This window comes from Armigeres subalbatus, unplaced genomic scaffold, assembly GCF_024139115.2.
Source record: "Armigeres subalbatus isolate Guangzhou_Male unplaced genomic scaffold, GZ_Asu_2 Contig521, whole genome shotgun sequence".
Taxonomy (NCBI): domain Eukaryota; kingdom Metazoa; phylum Arthropoda; class Insecta; order Diptera; family Culicidae; genus Armigeres; species Armigeres subalbatus.
Genome location: NW_026943284.1, coordinates 29,246 through 43,922, shown reverse-complemented (window position 1 = coordinate 43,922; position 14,677 = coordinate 29,246). Strand labels below are relative to the sequence as shown.

The window sequence follows — 14,677 nt, the reverse complement described above, 5'->3', positions numbered from 1 at the left end:
ATTACAACAATAATTTAAACATTTTTATTTGCGGAAGTTAAATTAGCCCTTACCAAATGTTCTGCGTGATTTTTTGGAATGACAGGTCTTCTGCTCGATTGGAATAGCACTGACAGTAAATTTGGAATTCCAATTGGAACATTTCCCGGCTTTGTTTATAGTGTCTTTAGGATTACCTAAAATGAATTAAAGTGTAGATAAAAGGATCGAATATTGCTTTTCAGGAAGAATTATAAAAACTTGTTGTTGGTTACAATACGTTGTCAAGTAAATAATCAATTCTCCGACATATACTTTAGCATACTATGATCTAGTTATAAAAATTATAGTGTACAACAGTAATGTCAAAAGGGGTGATTCAAAATTTATAGCATTCCCTGCTTAAAAAGCTGGATAGGCCTTTTCAACGTGAAGGTGTCAAACGGATGGATATTTTGGATTGAATTACCCGTTCAGTTATTGAAATTTGGCCGTATAACCTGTCGGCCTATACGATATTTTAAGACAAATGTTACATTCTGTCAAACAACCATTTCGGCCATACAGTATTTCCTATTCGGCCGAACGACCTGTTAGGGAAAACGACTTTTTCGGCCAAATTTCCAGTTCGGCCAATGGAATTTCCCAAGAATTTCTTATGGACAATACACTACACAGCAAAAAAAGTTGTTGAATATTACATCGAAATCGATGCAACCCGTGGAATCCATCGGTTGTTGAATATTACATTGGGCGATGTACCCGAGAGCTTGCTGTGTAATAAACAGAAGCGATGTAATTAATACCCGATGTAAAAAATATTCGATGTAATCGAGGCGATGTGAAATAAAGCTACGTAAATATTAGGAGGTTCATATACGTGGTATTGTTATCATTGAGTTTTCTCTTCGTGGTTAACTTCAATAAATTATAGTCGATTTTTTTTAAGTTTCGTATATTTAGGTAATATATTATGATGTTGTGCACATACCTATCATATATTACAACATCAGCATGTTCTTGGAGCAGATCTACCACGGAAGCGCATTTCCCAGGCAATCGTATGGATTTAAACGAAAAAAATTAATTAGCCGTACGTGTGACTATAATATAACGAGATCACAGAGCTATCAAGTTTTATACTGGTTCTAGCTCTATATAGCCGGTTACCTGGGTTGCCCAGTATTCGTCGCCTTCAATAGGTCACATGCAACGACGATACAGTTTGAAGAAATCCAGGATCCAGTACCATCGATCTGCAGACCAACGGCGAACTATACCCTGCTGAATTCCTTTCGCAGAGAGATGTTGAACAAAGCGACCCCAACGGCGTCGGCGTTCGGAGCCGTTTTCAAAACTGCTGGAAAAAAAATTAAATATGTTGAGCAGGTGGTATGCGGGTGTATAACATAGTAATAGGTACAACCCAGAATGGATCAGTTAGGGGCTATGTGATCCCAGCTGATTAGTTATGTTTTAATCTGGCGCTTACGTAGGTTTAGTGAGATAATGTAGATAAATAAGTTCCTAGATGAATTCCGCAGAAGATCTTACTGCGACTCCAAAAGAAATGCCAATATGAGCCCTTTAACGACCCTAAAGGAAAATATTCTGGTATTCCAAACGATAATCTGTCTGGGAATCCGGAATAAATTCTTTTGAGATACTGAAAAAAAACTGTGGTTTTCAGAAGTAAATTCCGGGATTCCGATAAAAATGTTTCACAGATTCCGATGGAACATCTTCAAGAATAAATATGGATTTTTCGGCGATTCCGACCGGGATCCTTTTGAAATTTGTAGATGCTTCTGGGATTCTGGATAGACCTCACCCAAGATTACGAAGAAAATTATTTGTGGATTCCTAAAGAAATCCATTCGGATTCTAATAGCCTATTCTTATATATAAGGAATCCTTCAGAGAATCCGAAGGGAATAATTCTGTGATTTCAAACGAAATTCTTTTGGGAGTTCAAAAGGGATTCTTCTGGAATTACAAAACTAATCCTTCTGCGATTCCAAAACGTATTCTCATACGGTCATACTCCTTTTATGATTCCTAAGCAAATCCTTCTAAGATTCCAAAGGAAATTCCTTTGGGAGTCCGAAAGAAATCCTTCTGGTAAATACACACTCAGTTTTTATTTCTGCAGCTCGGCAAAAATCCGTACAGCCAGCAATTAAGTGTGTAGTCAAAAAGGAATCCTTCTGTTATTCTAAAGAGAGTCCTTATAAGATTCCGTAGAGAATCCTCCTGGGTATCCGAAAGGAAACCTTCTGAGATCCTGAAAGGTATCTGCAAGTCTGAAGGGAATCTTTTTCGGAGTACGAAATTTTTTTGAAATTTCAAAGGTAATCGTTCTGAGACTCCTAAGAGAATCCTTCAGGGAATCCGGAGGGAGTCCTTCTGAAATTCCAAAGGAATCATTCTAAGAGTCTGAAGGTCTGAAACGAATCATTCTGGATGTCCGAAAGGAATCAGGGAAGGGAAACTGCCCGAGAAATTGCTGGAAAAGCTGCCGGAGGAATTCCTGGAGGAACTCACGAAGGAACTCCTGGAGGAACTCCCGGAGGAAATCCTGGAGGAACTCTCGGATGAATTTCTAGTGGAAGTCCCGGAATATTTCCTTAAAGGACATCCGAAGGAATTACTAAAGGAACTGCTGAAGGAATGTCTGGAGAAACTCTGGGAGGAATTCCTTGAGGAACTGCCGGAGGAATCCCTGAAGAAACTCTCGGAGGAATTCCTGGAGGAATTGCCGAAGAAATTCCTGGAGCAACTCTCGGAGGAATTCCTTAAAGAACACCCGGAAGAATTCCTGGAGAAACACCCGAAGGAAATCCTGAAGGAACTCCCGGAGAGATTCCTGAAGGAACTCTTGAAGGGACTACCAAAAGAACTCCTGGATAAATTCCTGGAGGAACTTCCGGAGAAACTCTCGGAGGAGTTCCTGGAGGAACTGTCTAAGGAATTCCTGGAGTAACATCTGAGGGAACTCCCGGAGGAATTCCTGGAGGAATTCCCGAAGGAAATCCTGGAGAAACTCCGGGAGGAATTCCTGAAGGAACTCTGGGAGAGACTTCCGAAGGAACTGCCGGAAGAGTCTCTGGAGAAACTTTCGAAAGAATTCCTGGAGGAACTATCGGAGACATTCCTGGAGGAACTGCTGAAGGAAATCCCAGAGGAACTCCGGGAGGAATGCCTGGAGATCCTCCGGGAGGAATTCCAGGACGAACTCCTAGAGGACTATGTGGAGGAAATCCTAGAAGAGCTTCGGGAGGAATTCCTGGTAGAACTTCCAGAGCAATTTCTGGAGGACTTCTCAGAGGAATTTCCAGAGGAACACCCTTAGGAATTTCTGGAAGAACTCCCGGAGGAACTTTTGGAGGAACTTCCGGAGGAATTCCTAGTGAAACTTAAGAAGGATTTCATTAAGGGACTGACGAAGGAATTCCTGGAGGAACTCCAGGAGGATTTTCTTCGAGAACTCCGGGAGGAATTCCTGGAGTGACTCAGGGATAAATTTCTGGGGTAGCTCCCAGAGCCGGAGAAATTTCTAGAGGAATTTCTAAAGGAACTCGGATAAATACCTAATGAAACTAGCGGAGAATTTCCTTGAGAGACTCCCGGAAGAATTCCTGGAAGAACCGTCGAAGGAATTCTTAGAGCAACTCAGGGAGTAATTCCAGAAAGAGCTACGGGAGGAAGTCCTAGAGGAACTCCGGGAGGAATTCCTGGAGGAACTCCGGGAGGAATTCCTGGAGGAACTCCGGGAGGAATTCCTGGAGGAACTTCGGGAGGAATTCCTGGAGGATCTTTGGGAGAAATTTCTGGAGCGGGACGAATTTCGGGAGGAATTTTAGGAGGGATTCTTGAAGGAACTCCGGGAGGAATTCGTTGAGGAACTGTGGGAGGAATTCCTGGAGGAACTTCGACAGGAATTCCTGGAGGAACTTCGGGAGGAATTCTTCGAGGAACTTCGGAAGGAATTCCCGGAGGAACTCGGGAGGGATTCCTGGAGGAACTCCGGGAGGAATTACTAGAAGAACTACGGGAGGAATTTCTGGAGGGATTCTTGAAGGAACTCCGGGAGGAATTCGTTGGGGAACTGTGGGAGGAATTCCTGGAGGAACTTCGGGAGGAATTGCTGGAGTAACTTCGGAAGGAATTCCCGGAGGAACTACGGGAGGGATTCCTGAAGGAACTCCGGGAGGAATTCCTGGAGGAACTCCGGGAGGAATTCCTGGAGGAACTCCGGGAGGAATTCCTGGAGGAACTCCGGGAGGAATTCCTGGAGGAACTCCGGAAGAAATTCCTTGAGGAACTCCGAGAAGAATTCCTGGAGGAACTTTGGAGGAATTCCCGGAGGAACTTCGGAAGGAATTCCCGGAGGAACTTCGGAAGGAATTCCCGGAGGAACTTCGGAAGGAATTCCTGGAGGAACTACTAGAGGGATTCCTGGAAGAAATCCGGGAGGAATTCCTTGAGGTACTCTGGAAGGAATTCTTTGAGGAACTCCGTGAGGAATTCCTTGAGGAACTCTGGGAGGAATTACTTGAAGAGCTCCGGGAGGAATTTTTTGAGGAACTCTGAGAGGAACTTTGGGAGGAATTCCTGGAGGAACTTCGGAAGGAATTCCTGGAGGAACTACGGGAGGGATTCCTGGAGCAACTCTGGGAGGAATTCTTTGAGGAACTCCGAGAGGAATTCTTTGAGGAAATCCAGGAGGAATTTTTTGTGGAACTCCGGGAGGAATTCTTTGAGGAACTCCGGGAGGAATTCCTGGAGGAACTCCGAAAGGAATTCCTGGAGGAACTCCGGGAGGAATTCCTGGAGGAACTCCGGGAGGAATTCCTGGAGGAACTCCGGGAGGAATTCCTGGAGGAACTCCGGGAGGAATTCCTGGAGGAACTCCGGGAGGAATTCCTGGAGGAACTCCGGGAGGAATTCCTGGAGGAACTCCGGGAGGAATTCCTGGAGGAACTCCGGGAGGAATTCCTGGAGGAACTCCGGGAGGAATTCCTGGAGGAACTCCGGGAGGAATTCCTGGAGGAACTCCGGGAAGAACTCTGGGAGGAATTCCTGAAGGAACTCCGGGAGAAATTCCTGGAGGAACTCCGGGAGAAATTCCTGGAGGAACTCCGGGAGGAATTCCTGGAGGAACTCCGGGAGGAATTCCTGGAGGAACTTCGGGAGGAATTCCTGGAGGAACTCCGGAAGGAATTCCGGGAGGAACTTCGGAAGGAATTCCGGGAGGAATTCCTGGAGGAACTCCGGAAGGAATTCCTGGAGGAACTCCGGAAGGAATTCCTGGAGGAACTCCGGAAGGAATTCCTGGAGGAACTCCGGAAGGAATTCCTGGAGGAACTCCGGAAGGAATTCCTGGAGGAACTCCGGAAGGAATTCCTGGAGGAACTCCGGAAGGAATTCTTGGAGAAACACCGGGAGGAATTCCTGGAGAAACTCTGGAAAGAACTCCCGGAGGAACTCAAGGAGGAATTCCCGGAGAAACTCCAAGAGGGATTTCCTGAGGAATTCCTGGAAGAATTCCTTGAGGAATTCCTGGAGGAATTCCTTGAGGAATTCCTGGAGGAACTCCGGGAGAAATTCCTGGAGGAACTCCGGGAGGAATTCCTGGAGGAACTCCTGGAGGAACTCCGGGAGGAATTCCTGGAGGAACTCCGGGAGGAATCCCTGGAGGAACTCCGGGAGGAATTCCTGGGGGAACTCCGTGAGGAATTCCTGGAGGAACTCCGGGAGGAATTCTTGGAGATACTCCGGAAGGAATTCCGGGAGGAATTCCTGGGGGAATTCCTGGAGGAATTCCTGGAGGATCTCCGGGAAGAACTCCGGGAAGAAGTCCGGGAGAAATTTTTGGAAGAACTACCGGAGGAATTCCTGGAGGAACTCTGGGAGGAATTCCGGGATGAACTCCGTGAGGAATTCCTGGAGGAACTCCGTGAAGAATTCCTGGAGGAACTCCGTGAGGAATTCCTGGAGGAACTCCGGGAAGAACTCCGGGAGGAATTCCTGGAGGAACTCCGGGAGGAATTGCTGGAGGAATTCCTGGAGGAACTCCTGGAGGAACTCCGGGAGAAATTCTTGGAGGAACTCCGGGAGGAATTCCTGGAGGCACTCCGGGAGGAATTCCTGGAGGAACTCCGGAAGGAATTCCTGGAGGAACTCCGGGAGGAATTCCTGGAGGAACTCCGGGAGGAATTCCTGGAGGAACTCCGGGAGGAATTCCTGGAGGAACTCCGGGAGGAATTCCTGGAGGAATTTCCGGAGAAACTCTCGGAGGAATTCCTGGAGGAACTCCTGGAGGAATTCCTGGAGGAACTCCGGAAGGAATTCCTGGAGGAACTCCGGGAGGAATTCCTGGAGGAACTCCGGGAGGAATTCCTGGAGGAACTCCGGGAGGAATTCCTGGAGGAACTCCGGGAGGAATTCCTGGAGGAACTCCGGGAGGAATTCTTGGAAGAACTCCGGGAAGAATTCCTGGAGGAACTCCTGGAGGAATTCCTGGAGGAACTCCTGGAGGAATTCCTGGAGGGACTCCGGGAGGAATTCCTGGAGGAAGTCCGCGATGAATTACTAGAGGAAGTCCGCGAGGAATTCTTGGAAGAATTCTCTTCAGAATCCCGAAAGGATTCTCTTCAGAATCCCGAAAGGATTCTCTTCAGAATCCCGAAAGGATTCTCTTCAGAATCTCGAAAGGATTCTCTTCAGAATCCCGAAAGGATTCTCTTCAGAATCCCGAAAGGATTCTCTTCAGAATCCCGAAAGGATTCTCTTCAGAATCCCGAAAGGATTCTCTTCAGAATCCCGAAAGGATTCTCTTCAGAATCCCGAAAGGATTCTCTTCAGAATCCTGAAAGGATTCTCTTCAGAATCCCGAAAGGATTCTCTTCAGAATCCCGAAAGGATTCTCTTCAGAATCCTGAAAGGATTCTCTTCAGAATCCCGAAAGGATTCTCTTCAGAATCCCGAAAGGATTCTCTTCAGAATCCCGAAAGGATTCTCTTCAGAATCCCGAAAGGATTCTCTTCAGAATCCCGAAAGGATTCTCTTCAGAATCCCGAAAGGATTCTCTTCAGAATTTCGAATCTTTTCAGAATCTCGAAAGGATTCTTTTCAGAATTTCGAATCTTTCCAGAATCCCGAAAGGATTCTCTTTAGAATCCCGAAAGGAATCTCTCCAGAATCCCGAAAGGATTCTCTTCAGAATCTCGAAAGAATTCTCTTCAGAATCCCGAAAGAATTCTCTTCAGAATCCCGAAAGGATTCCCTTCAGAATTCCGAAAGGATTCTCTTCAGAATCCCGATAGGATTCTCTTCAGAATCCCGAAAGGATTCTCTTCAGAATCCCGAAAGGATTCTCTTCAGAATCCCGAAAGGATTCTCTTCAGAATCCCGAAAGGATTCTCTTCAGAATCCCGAAAGGATTCTCTTCAGAATCCCGAAAGGATTCTCTTCAGAATCCCGAAAGGATTCTCTTCAGAATCCCGAAAGGATTCTCTTCAGAATCCAGAAAGGATTCTCTTCAGAATCCCGAAAGGATTCTCTTCAGAATCCCGAAAGGATTCTCTTCAGAATCCCGAAAGGATTCTCTTCAGAATCCCGAAAGGATTCTCTTCAGAATCCCGAAAGGATTCTCTACAGAATCCTGAAAGGATTCTCTTCAGAATCCCGAAAGGATTCTCTTCAGAATCGAAAGGATTCTCTTCAGAATCCCGAAAGGATTCTCTTCAGAATCCCGAAAGGATTCTCTTCAGAATCCTGAAAGGATTCTCTTCAGAATCGAAAGGATTCTCTTCAGAATCCGAAAGGATTCTCTTCAGAATCCTGAAAGGATCTCTTCAGAATCCTGAAAGGATTCTCTTCAGAATCCCGAAAAGGATTCTCTTCAGAATCCTGGAAAGGATTCTATTCAGAATCCCGGAAGAATTCTATTCAGAATCCTGAAAGGATTCTCTTCAGAATCCCGAAAGGATTCTCTTCAGAATTTCGAAAGGATTCTCTTCAGAATCCCGAAAGGATTCTCTTCAGAATCCCGAAAGGATTCTCTTCAGAATCCCGAAAGGATTCTCTTCAGAATCCCGAAAGGATTCTCTTCAGAATCCCGAAAGGATTCTCTTCAGAATCCCGAAAGGATTCTCTTCAGAATTTCGAAAGGATTCTCTTCAGAATCCCGAAAGGATTCTCTTCAGAATCCCGAAAGGATTCTCTTCAGAATCCCGAAAGGATTCTCTTCAGAATACCGAAAGGATTCTCTTCAGAATCCCGAAAGGATTCTCTTCAGAATCCCGAAAGGATTCTCTTCAGAATCGAAAGATTCTCTTCAGAATCGAAAGGATTCTCTTCAGAATCCCGAAAGGATTCTCTTCAGAATCCCGAAAGGATTCTCTTCAGAATCCCGAAAGGATTCTCTTCAGAATCGAAATTCTCTTCAGAATCCCGAAAGGATTCTCTTCAGAATCGAAGGATTCTCTTCAGAATCGAAAGTTCTCTTCAGAATCCCGAAAGGATTCTCTTCAGAATCCCGAAAGGATTCTCTTCAGAATCCCGAAAGGATTCTCTTCAGAATCCCGAAAGGATTCTCTTCAGAATCCCGAAAGGATTCTCTTCAGAATCCCGAAAGGATTCTCTTCAGAATCCCGAAAGGATTCTCTTCAGAATCCCGAAAGGATTCTCTTCAGAATCCCGAAAGGATTCTCTTCAGAACCCCGAAAGGATTCTCTTCAGAATTCTGAAAGGATTTTCTTCAGAATTCTGAAAGGATTCTCTTCAGAATCCCGAAAGGATTCTCTTCAGAATCCCGAAAGGATTCTCTTCAGAATCCCGAAAGGATTCTCTTCAGAATCCCGAAAGGATTCTCTTCAGAATCCCGAAAGGATTCTCTTCAGAATCCCGAAAGGATTCTCTTCAGAATCCCGAAAAGATTCTCTTCAGAATCCCGAAGGATTCTCTCCAGAATCCCGAAGGATTCTCTCCAGAATCCCGAAGGATTCTCTCCAGAATCCGAAAGGATTCTCTTCAGAATCCCGAAAGGATTCTCTTCAGAATCCCGAAAGGATTCTCTTCAGAATCCCAAAAGGATTCTCTTCAGAATCCCGAAAGGATTCTCTTCAGAATCCCGAAAGGATTCTCTTCCAGAATCCCGAAAGGATTCTCTTCAGAATCCCGAAAGGATTCTCTTCAGAATCCCGAAAGGATTCTCTTCAGAATCCCGAAAGGATTCTCTTCAGAATCCCGAAAGGATTCTCTTCAGAATCCCGAAAGGATTCTCTTCAGAATCACGAAAGGATTCTCTTCAGAATCCCGAAAGGATTTCTCTGCAGAATCCCGAAAGGATTCTCTTCAGAATCCCGAAAGGATTCTCTTAAGAATCCCGAAAGTATTCGCTTCAGAATCCCGAAAGTATTCTCTTCGGAATCCCGAAAGGATTCTCTTCAGAATCGAAAGTATTCTCTTCAGAATCCCCGAAGAATTTCCTCTTCTGAAGGTCGAAAAGTTCTCTTAAGAATCCGAAAGTATTAAACTGGAATCCGAAAGTATTCTCTTCGGAATCCCGAAAGGATTCTCTTCAGAATCCCGAAACGATTCCCGTTAAAATCCCAGAACGATTTAAGTCAAAATTCCGAAACAATTCCACGGGAGCCCGAATGGATTCTCGTCGAAATCCCGAAAGGCTTCCCGTAGAAATCCCGAAAGGATTCTAGCAGGAACTCTTGAAGGATTCGCTTCGGAGGATAGCTATTGTAACTGCAGAAGGATTAACTTCTAGATTTCATTTAAACTCCTTCCAGAAGCCTCCTACGGCGAACCCAGTATCCAAAAGGTAGCTGAAGCTAGAAATGTACGATGGGCGGGGCAAGTTGCAAGAATGCCGGAGAGCAACCCTGCAAGGATTTTGTTCACATCCGTTCCGGCAACTGCAAAAGGCGTCAAGCGCTGCGAGAAGCTAAGTGGAAGGACTAAGTACAAATCGATTTGTCTAAGCATAGAACGCAACCTCGGATGGAGAAGTGGCCTCGCATCGTTTATTTTGGCGTCAAATGAATGATTCAGTGTTATCTGTTTACCTATATGTAAGCTAATTAAATGAAAATGAAAATCTCCGAAAAATTACTATGAGAAGCTCCATTAAGTATCCCTGAAGAATTCATTGAGGCCCTCCTTAGCCTAGCGGTAAGGCGCGCAGCTATAAAGCAAGACCACGCTGAGGATAGCTGGGTTCAATTCCCGATTCCGGTCTAGACAATTTTCGATTTGTGAATTGTCTCGATTTCCCTGGGCATAACAGTATCACCGTGTTATCCTCATGATATGCGAATGCAGAAATGGTAACTTGGCTTTGAAACCTCGCAGTTAATAACTGTGGAAGTGCTGAATGAACACTAAGCTGCGAGGCGGCAATGTCCCAATGGGGGTTGTAATACTAATAAGAAGAAGAAGTAGAATTCCTTTGGATATCAGCGATGGTTTCCGTTGAATATATCCGAAGTATTTAATTGTGAATCCCCGAAGGATTCCATTGAGAATCACCAAAGGACTCGATTGAGTATTCCCGAAGGATTGCGTTACCCAAGGTCGCATATAGAATCCCCATATAATAAAATTTCGAATCCCCGAAGCAAAGATTCCAAATAGTATCTCAGAAAGACTCCATTATCGCAGAAGGATTTAATTGCTGAATCAAAACCCAACATATTTATTGGGCAAACACATTTTATACGAAACTTAGCGAATATGCATACCGACTAAAATATACTTAGGAGACAATATCAGAAGAATAATACTTTGACAGGTACTTTGATCAATTATGTAAATACTATACTCACTCATTTACGCTTCTATGCCAAACGTCCGATAGCGAGGCATAACTTGTTCTTAAAGCAGAAGAATGTCGCATGGCTGAAAACTTGACGATTTTTTCTGAACTATAGGTAGTTGGTAGAGTTGAACTGCCTTTTTGCCTGGAAAAAAAAATGCTTTAGAAAGTATATACGGTAGATATTTCGAAGCTTATTTTCGAACAGTGCTTAGAAAATCGATGGATGAATAGATCTTCCTAAAGAAGCTATCATAGTGAAGATAATCTTCTTAAATTTCGGTTGAAAATTTCTGGAGTTCTGTTGAGCTTCACTTTATAATTATTTTAAAAATCTACCTAGGATTCCAATTAAAATATGGATGTATGATAATGTATTATTTCCACAAATAGATCAAAATAAAGAAATGAATGTCATGCAGATAAAATACCAAAAATCTTGATCAACTAAACTGCAAATTGTTTCCAGAATGCTTCCGCAACTACTTACCAATTTTCCGTTTTATTTGACGATATATAATTCCTTCGGTCTGCTGCAAAAAAACCGTGTTTTATCCCGTGTTGGCAAAAATATTGCATCGGTTAGAAATAGCACTGGGTCGACATCCGGATTATTTTTTATGATTGGGCTGGGCTTTTTGGGTTCGGAGCATTAGACTGAGAATTTCTAATGACGAATGTTGCAGGTCGGTTGTGCAGCAGCATGATACTATCAGACACTCGGAATAGTTTAAATCCCATGTTTGGTACCTAAGGGTACCTACTGTCACTCGAATCGTCCATGATACTAGTCCGAAACAGGATCATCGCTGGACAATAATTTTTGTTTTGATCCATCTCTAATGGCTCCTCTGAGGGCTCCTCACCTTGTCCTCGACTGAACAGCGTATCGTCTAGCGATGTTCCATAAATCCGTATGAAATTGAGCTGAAATTTGAAATTTCCTTCAGAATTGCCTAATGGAATTTCGAGGAGAAACCATAAAGTATAAATTTCACCTGGATATTATTTCAGACCGGATGATTGTTATGCTTACATTAGTAGTAGAAGCTTCGTTTACCCAGGTCACTATAAGGAGTTTTAATACTGGTCGCGTCCCATCAATTTACCACAATTTGCACAGATTTTATGCTCTGATCGAAGGAAAATCAGCAGAGAACCAAAGAAAAAATGGCGCACTCACGGCAAGCGACGACAGGAGACGAGAGATAGGTCAGTGTTGCCAATATACAATATTGCGTAGTGAATGATTGTCATATCACATCCAAAGTTGAGCCAGGATAAATGCCCGAAGTACTGCTGCGCGAGCACACCATGAGCGTGGGAAAATGGGGGCAATTGAAATCATGCCTACTTGCATGCAAGGTGCTCGCGCAAATCATGAATTTTGCAGCAGCCAGGTGCAAAGACGAATAATTTTGAGTGAAATGAAAATCTTACGAATATATTGAACAAAAAAAAAATTACAACAGCATTAAAAAAAAATAGTGAAATGAAACTGAAATCAAACCATCTTTGTATTTATAATATTTGTACATCTGTATCTGATCCGACATGAAATGAAAGAATCCACAGCAAAATGATTCAACCACGTGAAAGTGTATTTTTCAACAATGCTATGAGGTGTGGAGTGACAAACTTTTTTGTTACACATAAGAACGACTTAATTGATTAGAATAAAAGTCATCAAGGCCGACCAAATTATGTCCCCGGAATTTTTAGCCCAAAAATAAAATTTTGAAGGTGCAATTAAAATTTAAGAAATTTTAAGGAATTTTAAAACATTCTTTAACACAACCGAGGAGTTATTTGATTCATTATAATATTTATTTTTTATTATCAAGGAGGAGACCTGTTGGAGACCAGTAGGACATTATTTTTATTAAATACTAGATTGACCCAGCAGACGTTGTCCTGCATGCCAAATTTGGTTCGAGTTATGCAGAAATTTATGTTTCATTTGTATAGGCGCCCCCTGTCCGGAGGGGAGGTCTCGAACCATCTTAAGAACCTTCCCAGCCCAAACAACCACTGCATACAAATTTTCACGCCGATCGGTTCAGTAGTTTCTGAGTCCATAAGGGCCAGACAGACAGAAATTCATTTTTATGTAGGTATATAGAATATAGATTTGTAATGGCCTAATATATAAAAATTAAAAACTATTGCAAATAATCGATATTTAGAGCGTTTTAGGCACTTCAGTCACCCCGTGGTCGCATAATTGACATAGCACCGGTATATGGAGATAGGACAACTATTGCAAATAATCGATAGTTAGAGCGTTTTAGGCACTCCAGTCACCCCGTGGCCTCATCAAGGGAAACATCATGAAGGTCCCAAGTGGTTTAGTTTACCGGGATAGGCCTAAGGAGCTGAGAAATAGTCGCATAATTGACATAGCACCGGTATATGGAGATAGGACAACTATTGCAAATAATCGATAGTTAGGGCATTTTAGGCACTTCAGTCACCCCATGGCCTCATCAAGGGAAGTACTATGAAGGTCCCAAGTGGTTTAGTTTACCGGGATAGGCCTAAGGAGCTGAGAAATAGTCGCATAATGGACATAGCACCGGTATATGGAGATAGGACAACTATTGCAAATAATCGATAGTTAGGGCATTTTAGGCACTTCAGTCACCCCATGGCCTCATCAAGGGAAGTACTATGAAGGTCCCAAGTGGTTTAGTTTACCGGGCTAGACCTAAGGAGCTGAGAAATAGTCGCATAATTGACATAGCACCGGTATATGGAGATGGGACAACTATTGCAAATAATCGATAGTTAGGGCATTTTAGGCACTTCAGTCACCCCATGGCCTCATCAAGGAAGTACTATGAAGGTCCCAAGTGGTTTAGTTTACCGGGCTAGGCCTAAGGAGCTGAGAAATAGTCGCATAATTGACATAGCACCGGTATATGGAGATAGGACAACTATTGCAAATAATCGATAGTTAGAGCGTTTTAGGCACTTCAGTCACCCCGTGGCCTCATCAGAGGAAGCACCATGAAGGTCCCAAGTGGTTTAGTTTACCGGGATAGGCCTAAGGAGCTGAGAAATAGTCGCATAATGGACATAGCACCGGTATATGGAGATAGGACAACTATTGCAAATAATCGATAGTTAGAGCGTTTTAGGCACTTCAGTCACCCCGTGGCCTCGTCAAGGAAGTACTATGAAGGTCCCAAGTGGTTTAGTTTACCGGGCTAGGCCTAAGGGGCTGAGAAATAGTCGCATAATGGACATAGCACCGGTATATGGAGATAGGACAACTATTGCAAATAATCGATAGTTAGGGCATTTTAGGCACTTCAGTCACCCCATGGCCTCATCAAGGGAAGTACTATGAAGGTCCCAAGTGGTAGTTTACCGGGCTAGACCTAAGGAGCTGAGAAATAGTCGCATAATTGACATAGCACCGGTATATGGAGATAGGACAACTATTGCAAATAATCGATAGTTAGGGCATTTTAGGCACTTCAGTCACCCCATGGCCTCATCAAGGGAAGTACTATGAAGGTCCCAAGTGGTTTAGTTTACCGGGCTAGGCCTAAGGAGCTGAGAAATAGTCGCATAATTGACATAGCACCGGTATATGGAGATAGGACAACTATTGCAAATAATCGATAGTTAGAGCGTTTTAGGCACTTCAGTCACCCCGTGGCCTCGTCAAGGGAAGTACTATGAAGGTCCCAAGTGGTTTAGTTTACCGGGGTAGGCCTAAGGAGCTGAGAAATAGTCGCATAATTGACATAGCACCGGTATATGGAGATAGGACAACTATTGCAAATAATCGATAGTTAGAGCGTTTTAGGCACTTCAGTCACCCCGTGGCCTCGTCAAGGGAAGTACTATGAAGGT

General features: G+C 43.7%; 1 long non-coding RNA gene across 3 annotated transcripts; it reads right to left on the bottom strand.

Moving 5' to 3' along the window:
* Positions 1-915: 915 nt before the first annotated feature.
* On the bottom strand, positions 916-11,993 carry LOC134204345 (uncharacterized). Of its 3 annotated transcripts, none has more exons than XR_009977844.1 (4): positions 11,850-11,993; positions 11,304-11,769; positions 10,824-10,958; positions 916-1,339 (listed from the first exon to the last, which is right to left on the bottom strand). It is a non-coding gene; the product is annotated as an uncharacterized LOC134204345 (long non-coding RNA). The 3 variants fall into 3 exon arrangements; XR_009977842.1 differs by having other exon boundaries at positions 11,304-11,740; XR_009977843.1 differs by having other exon boundaries at positions 916-1,336; positions 11,304-11,740.
* Between the last annotated feature and the right edge of the window lie 2,684 nt (positions 11,994-14,677).